We start from the raw sequence: 8,868 nt of genomic DNA on the forward strand, positions 1-8,868 counted from the left end.
GAATCCAGGAAAGATTAATGTTTTAGATGCTATCAATTTTGCAATCTCGACTTGGAGAACAAATGTTCAACAAGAAATAATAGCAAATTATTTTCAACACTACAAAATTCATTGGGGAATGAAATCTTAGAGATTTTAAATGAACCCACTTATGATAATGTCATTGATGAACTCGAGATCATGATTAATGATCTCAGTTATGCAATAAAATGGACGTCAATAACATGTCAGATGAAAATGATACATATTCAGAGATCTAGAGTTAAATAGAAATTGAGGATATCATTGAAAAGAAATAATGTTGATGATGAAGTCGAAGATAATACAATACAGAACAAGTGACACGTAAGAAATCATTTATCGCATCTAGAGCTCCTCATAATTTTATGGTGTATTTTGAAAAGACAACACCAAAACTTTTGGACGCAATAACTTAAGTTAGAGATGAGCTTCAACTAGAATTAAATTTTAACAAAAAACAAGACACTATAAGAATATATTTCATTAAATTGTCTTAGATATATTTGTACTTTTAAAGAAATATTTTATAATATAAGTGGGATCATATTTATATAAGGGTAACCTAAAAATATAGTATGTTATCAAAATTTGTGATTTTTTCAATTGATCCAGGTTGAGACTAGAGAAAAATATTATCTTAGAGAGATTATTAATTTACTAAGTATTAATTTAGTGTGGTTTATCTAGTTTCTCACTTGTCAGTGTGAAAATTGGATTGAGTAACTAAAATATAGCATAAATTAGATTAACTAATTAAGGAATTAATTAGTTAAGAATAGGGAAATTCTTACTTGGGTCATTAACAATTACTAGTTTTTGAAGCATTATTTTAAGAACTAATTGATATATGCTCTAGAATTGAAAACTTCTAATTCCTTGACCCAAATTAGGCAAGATGGGAAAATTTAATACCTAAATTGATGGCAATCCTTCATTTCAATCGTTTTTTTAGTGTTTTGATAAATTGACATAGTTAGCAATTGCTTGTTAATACAAAACACAACATTTTCCAAATGAAGTTAGTCTTTGAGTAGAGCTTTGCACATCAGCAACACTCATTGCATTATATGTCATGATCTGCTCCATTATTGAAATGTTATATTAGGTAACTATTTTATTGTTACATAAAAATTATCTTATACGATATCACCTATTTGAATTAAAATTGATATACTCATGTGTGTAAAAATCGAACCGTTCAATAAATCGAATTTAAAAAATGATATTAAGTTAATTGAGTTTTTAATGGGTTTATAATAAAAAGTTATTGGGAAATATTGATTAAAGTAAGGATTCACAATTGTAACTATTTGATTTTAGTTTTAGTTTTAGTCTTGTTGGACTATTTGATTTTAGTTTTAGTTTGTAATGGTAGATTGTAGCTTTTGCAAGTTTGTAAATGTTTGCAAGTTGAATAACATAAAAAATTTCATACTATGTTTTGGCGATGACATGTAATTATAACCTTTGCACTATATTTTCTCTTATTAATGCAATTTCTCATTATCTCTTTTGTTTCACTACATCAAAATATTTGAAGAAGTGATAAGTCATATAATATTTAACGGACATTTTCTTATTGGATAAACCGAAAATCGAATCGATAACGATCAAAAATCGATAAATCGAAATTCGATAAAAATATCTAACCGATTTATTATTGAATTAGCAGACTTAAAAATCAAAAACTGAAAAATCAAATCGATACATAAAATTAAACCGAACCGACAGATGCACATTATCTCAATGAATATTAGTCTTCAATTTCTTTCCAAAAAAGACAATTACTCATCTACTTCTCAAGTTTCATTTATAGCCAAAACATTGAAGAATATCCCAAAAAAGTATTTAGAAAAACAATCAATATAATATTGAGTTTTGTTTTGAGAATTCAAGAAAATATTATTCTTCTCTTTGATTAACATGCATGAAGAGCACACACATACACTCATATGTTAAGAATATTGATCAGTTTGAAGAATGCTGTTATATTGTAGTTTAATTTTATGGACAATCCTTTAATTAAGGGATTAGAGTTTTTTTTCTTCTTATAATGCAAATGACAAAAGGTATGATCTTTGATATGATCCTTGTAACTTATCTAAATACAATATATATGGAGTACTAATGTACCTTCATTTAATAATTTTGAGATACATAATTTAAGTATAATAATAGTATTTTATCATGACGTTGGATCCTATATTTTTATAAATTTCTTCGTTGTGACGGAGGTAGACCTTTAAGCCATAGTCAGATGCGAAGCTAGGTGCGGCTTCATGAGTTTGGACAAATCCACTAGCTTTTTCGTGGATGATATATTTATATTAGAAAATTAAATAAATATATGTATATTATCATATGAACCCTCAAATAAAATTGATTTAAAACCCCCCAAAGTCCTAATATTGACTCTGCCTATAGTATCTCAAAAATGAGAAGGTCAAAACATACTTTCATGTCTTTATATTTTAAATTTCTTAATGAAATATACTTAATCACACCTTTATTAAGTAGACCAAAAGAAAAATTTGGAAAGCAACCTCAATTATGTTGTTCATCTTGTATTCCAAACATACTTAGAACAAAACTTTAAACATCTTTGTAAGAAAACAAAATTTAAGAATATTATCACAACTAGAAAATTAAAAGTAGTAGCGAAACTAGAAACAGAAACAGATTTTAAAAAAAATATACGAAATATTTTTTTAAAGAAGAATCGTTGTTAATATGTGTCTAAAGAATCTTACTGATTCCAACAAACTTTGCAGAAACACGAAGTTACCTAGTTTAATGACCAGTGAAGAACAAAAGAATAGAAGAACTGAAATTAATTCACAAATCTAAAGTTTGTAAAACACGTACCAAAATCTGGAAAATTTTTAATAGGAAAAAAGATTAAGTCCACTGAATTCACAGTGTCCCCTTAAGGAAATTATTCCCCTCTAGTATCCGAGGTTTTATTTGGAATATGACCTTCCAGGGTAAAATGATCTCAATCACCAGAGTATAGATACAAAAAACTCCGGTATCAGCGAACCACTCAACGGCAGTAAAATACACTTAGAATACTAGATTTAGTAGTAGAAGAATAAGTCCATAAATTCTATTTAAAATGAGAGGAAATCCCTCAATTTATAGAAAACAAAGGATAGTGCGAAAAGGTTCTTATTGTGCCTTACCGGAAAGGTCACAAACCTTTGGAAAAGTCACAATCTTTCAGAAAGGTCGTCACCTTTCATAAAAGTTACAAGTTTACATAAAAGTCATAACTTTTCATAAAAGTCGCAATTTTTCATAAAAGTCACAACTTTTCATATTCATAAAAGTCACAACTCTTCATAAAAGTCGCAACTATTCATTTTCCATTCACACCTTTTTAAAATCCAACAATCCCCCGCATGAATGGGGAATAACTCAAAGACAACGAAACGGACAAGTATGTGTACTTTACAAGCAAGAATTAATTGCATCTGGATAAGTAGGTTTCCCCTTGGACTTTCCGTAGTGAACATATGTCGGATATACTCGGTCAATCTGTAGATGCGATATCTTTGAACCGTCAAACTTTGGTGTATACATAGACAACCATATGTCACACAATTAACCCTTTACCATTTATGATTCTTACGGTTGTGTTCGGTTTAGCCATGAACACCTCCTGGTTTCATGAGTGTATAGAGAGATCGGCTTTTGACAATAATCTTCTTTGAAGCGGCTTACACTTCATACTCACATAGGTGATTTCTAACTGCGTTATCGCGTAGATACACAATTTGGTCAACTCTGCCAAACTTAGCAAATCATTAAAACCATTAAGCTTTATTAACTCATTAACAAGCCTTAATGTTGTATCCTTGTCCTTGAGCATTGTCTTCATCATGAGAATGGATTGAGTTTATTGACAATGCCGAACCGTCATTCACAATTTTATTTTTCTCCTTGAATCTAGCTCTTGGGATCTCTAGTCTGCTAGATAGAGTTACCGCCATGATGACTTGTCCTAAGCCGTAAATTCATTTCCTTAGATGATATTTTAACTTTCTCTCTAGTTAGGCCTTTTTGTAAGTGGATCCGACACATTATCCTTTGACTTTACATAGTCAATTCTGATCATTCCTTTTAGAGAGTAGTTTTCTAACAGTATCATGTCTATGTCGTATATGACGAGACTTTCTGTTATACGTCATGCTCCATGCCCTACCTATTGCATCTTGACTGTGAAAGTGTATGCATACTAATGCCAATGGTTTTGGCCAAAATAGAATATCCATCAAGAAATTTCGAAGTCTTTTAACTTATTCACCGACCTTATCTAGAGCACCTAGCTCAAAGATCATTGTAGAGCTAGCGATACATGTCTCTTTTGAAATATTTCTAAGAGACTGCGCCTCAACCAACAGTAAATACATATCCACTCGTGAATTTTACATCATTCTTCTGATGATTCAATTTGCATCACTATATCTTTCAATATTGTTGGATATTGTTATAATGCAAGACATAGTTTTAAGTATTATTTTAAATACTCCAAAACACTATTTATTGTCATCTAATGAATTTATTTGGGATCACTTGTGAACGGACTCAGTTTAAAATAGCAAATGCTATATCTGATCGCACACACTATATGATATACATCATGCTTCCCAAAAATCTAGCACAATCCAATTGTGAGTCACTTTTGTTTTCACTCTTTTGAAATGCAAAGCTCACATTTATTGGACACTTGAAAATATTGACATTCAAATATTTGAACTAGTTAAGTACCTTTTCAATGCAATGAGGCCATGAAAATGCTAAACATTATGGAGTTCTATGAATTCTTATATCTAAGATCGCATTAGAAACTCCAATAATTTTCATTCCACTTGCTTTATAGCATACGTTTAGTAGCATTTATGTCATTAGTGTCTCTATTGATGATCAACATATCACCAATATACAAACAAACATTGACCTTATGATTTTAATGTGAACACATTTATCACTTCTATCATTCTTCAATCCATTTGCCGACATGGTTTGATTGAATTATGTCATTGTTTTTGTGCTTCCATAATGTGACTTAACAAGTTCACATACTTTCTTTTATTTACCAGGTACCACAAAACCCTCGGGTTGTTTCATGTAAATTTCTTCCTCCAATTCTACATTTAAGAAAGTTCTTTACACATTCATTTGATGAATTTGGAGATCATATACCACAGTAATAATTTTCGCATCCGAATGGATGTAATTCTAATTACTAACGAGTATATATATCGACAAGATCAAAATCTTATTTTTTTTAAAGCCTTTGATACAAAGTCTTGCTTTATATTTTTCAACAGTTCCATCAATTGTTATTTTTCCTTCTAAAGATTCATTTTGAATCCAAAGGTTTATTGTCTTGAAGAAGATCAATTAACTTTCAATATTGTTTATTGACACCATCTTTCCAAAGGATGAGTCTACAGAAGACACAGAAAATGTTACAAAATCATATTCGAAGGAAGTAAATGTCCTTTAACATTTTACTAAGCCTCTGAATCTCTTTATTAAGTACATTATCTTTTTCATTTCCTAGGCCTTTTAGACCCTTCTCTAGACTACTCAAGTCTAATTTTACAATCCACAGTCATAGGTCCTATTTTAATTCTTTTAGGAATAGGATCTTGGACTTTGACAAATCGCTTTCTTTCTAAAAGGACAAAACTTTTTGTTGGTCCCTTTTGCAGTAAAGATAGTTCCTCTACACAAGTTTTGTGTAAACCCAAACTTATAAATAATGCATCCATCATTTCTTTCAACGTTCGATTTTTCATTAGATTGAGATGAATATGGTAGTAGTTTGATATTTCACTTTCCAAACATATTTCTGCATATTTATACTCTCCATTCTAATCACTTCTTATATATTTTTTCACACTGATTTTCAACTTCGATATTACATTGTCTAGACATTTCTATTGCTTCATCCTTATCATTTAACAAATAGACATAGTCATTTCTAATGCAATTCTCAATAAAAGTAACAAATACTTTTTCCCACCATGAGATGGTGTTAACTTCATATCATAAATGTCAGTGTAAATCAATTCTAAGGGATTAGAATTCCTTTCAACAGATTTATAAGAATGCTCAACATACTTAGATTCCACAAAAACATGACATTTTTATTTATTGCACTCAAAGTTAGGCAAAACTTCTAAGTTGATCAGTTTTTCTTACAAGGTTTTGTAATTGACATTCCCCAAGTGTTCATGTCACAAACATTGACTCAAGCAAGTAAGAACAAATAAAAACATTGAGTTTGAAAAGATCTTCGCGAGGTAGCTTTTTCCTCTCTAATATTTTGTTCCTATTTCTTACAATTTTGTGTGATACAAACATTGTTTAGATTGTCAAATATCCTTTTCGGAAGGACATTTCCATAACTTTCAATTTTATTGTTATAGAAATACCTATGAACAAAGTTTCATCGGGTTCAATAAAGACAATATAGTCCAACTGTTATTTTTACAAAAACATAACAAATGACTATTCACCAATATTCATGTCTATGCAAATACTTTTACTATAATAGACATATCTTTTCATGAAAAATCACAACATTTTAAGTAATTTTTTTTCATAAAAGAACACAATTATTTTGAACAAGTATATATCTAATTTGGATGCTTCATACTAGTCACACTATATACTAGTAATAGAGAAACTCAACAACCAAAATACCAAATATACTCCAAGAATTTTGTGGGTATATGTCACGACCCAAAACGAGCCGTGAGTGGCACCCACACTTATCCTCCTAGGTGAGCGAACCAACAAATCTAAACCCCAACATTTACCAGTATATCAATTATGAATAGCAAAAATAATGCGGAAGATCCAAAACTTATTAACGAAATCAATTAAATCAACTTCTAAAGTTAAATACTTATTATTCCCAAAATCTGGAAGTCATCACATCAAGAACATTTATCCTCAAATTTCTAAATCTAAGAGTATTTAAGAAGCTAAAATAAGTAAAAAGATGGTCCATGTCCGAACTTCAAGACATCAAGACGTGAAGGAGAGAATCCAGCACGAGCTAGGAATAATAGCTCACCCTGAACTCTGATGTACTGAAGACTGGCTAGAGCTGAGGACGAGTTGAAATCGATGGCACGCTTGCTGCACTCCACAAATAACAAAGAAGAAAATTACAAGTAGGGGTCAGTACAAGGACCACGTACTGAGTAGGTATCATCGGCCAACTCAAAATAGAAAACAATAGATGCTGAATAATAATATAAAATCAACCACAATACTTAACAGGTGACAATCAACAAGTATAAGAACCATTGGCAACAACACCAAGCACACCTATGAGGACTCAAGCCTCCACACCATACTCATTTGGGAAATAGATTCTTCGAATTTGAGTATATTAACATAATTCAAGATTCATTCTATTTATCATTATCGTGTCGGAACATGACACTCCGATCCCCTAATACTACCGTGTCGAAACGTGACACTCCGATCCCCTAATACTATCGTGTCGGAACGTGACACTCCGATCCCCTAATGCTACCGTGTCGAAACGTGACACTCCGATCCCCTAATGCTACCGTGTCGGAACGTGACACTCCGATTCATTTATCTCATTATTTTAGTTCATCAAGCCTTCTTTATGTCAAGGTGCCATCTTAATAGAGAGGATTTAAGATTGAAGATTCAACAGTCTCATCATTCTGACCACCACAATTACACAATCACAACATACAAACACACAATCAAGCATATAGAAGACTTTACAATACCACCCAATACATATCGATCACTATTTAGAGTTTATCTATCACATAGAAATAAACCATAACCTACCTCCACCGAAGAATCGTGATCAAGCAAGCTACTTCCCAATGCCTTTGCTTTCCTCTTCATTCTCTCTCTCTCGCTCATTTTCCCCTCTTCTTGTTCTTTTTATTTTCCTTCTGCAGATTCTTTTTCTTTTACCCTAATTATCATATAATCCGTTATGATAAAAGTAACCCACTATTTATTTCCTTATTATCTTCTTTAATCCCCAAGTAAATAAATTATTAAACTTACCCCACTAATTCCATAATTATAATCATGAATAGTCCAAAACACCCCTTTAAAACTTTTAGCAGAAATCCGACCCAGTCGGGGTTATGCAGCTTGTGACGGTCTGTCGTATCTACGACGGTCCGTCCTACAGGTCCGTCACAACGTTCAGAGAGTTAATTTCAATAGTGAGGTTACGCAACTTGTGACGATCCGTCGTATCTATGACGTCCGTCCTGCAGTTCCGTCGTGAAGTTCAGAGAGTCGATCCCAGTATCCAGATTTCAGAGTTGAAGTGTTTTGGAACGAAGGTGCTCGACGGACCGTCGTGCCTGTGACGGTTCGTCCTACCTACCGTCGAGGGTAATGAGAAGAGCAGCAAAAGAAATTCCACAAGTATGGGACGATGGAGTCCATCACGGTCCGTCGTGACCATGACGGTCCGTCGCGTGATCCGTCGACCCAGTCAGTTTTTATCACAACTGATTCTAATGCTCGAATGACTAAACAGGTTGTTACAGTATAACATAATACAAAAGTATCATTGAATTTCATATCTTTTGTTTCAAAGTTAAATTAGACACCAAGTCTAATCATAAGCAAATAACCCCCACATTTCAAATGTGATCTCAAAAATATTTTTCAAGTATTTGAAAATAGTTTTTTCACATATTTTAAAGTTGGAAACATTATTCTACGAAAGAATTATAGTGCTGCAATTCTCTTTGACAATGTTTACACAATGTCAATGTTCATTCCATAGAGACACAAATCACAAATTCTAAGTCA

The sequence above is a fragment of the Solanum lycopersicum genome, chromosome 5, assembly GCF_036512215.1.
Source record: "Solanum lycopersicum chromosome 5, SLM_r2.1".
In the NCBI taxonomy this organism is placed as follows: Eukaryota; Viridiplantae; Streptophyta; class Magnoliopsida; order Solanales; family Solanaceae; genus Solanum; species Solanum lycopersicum.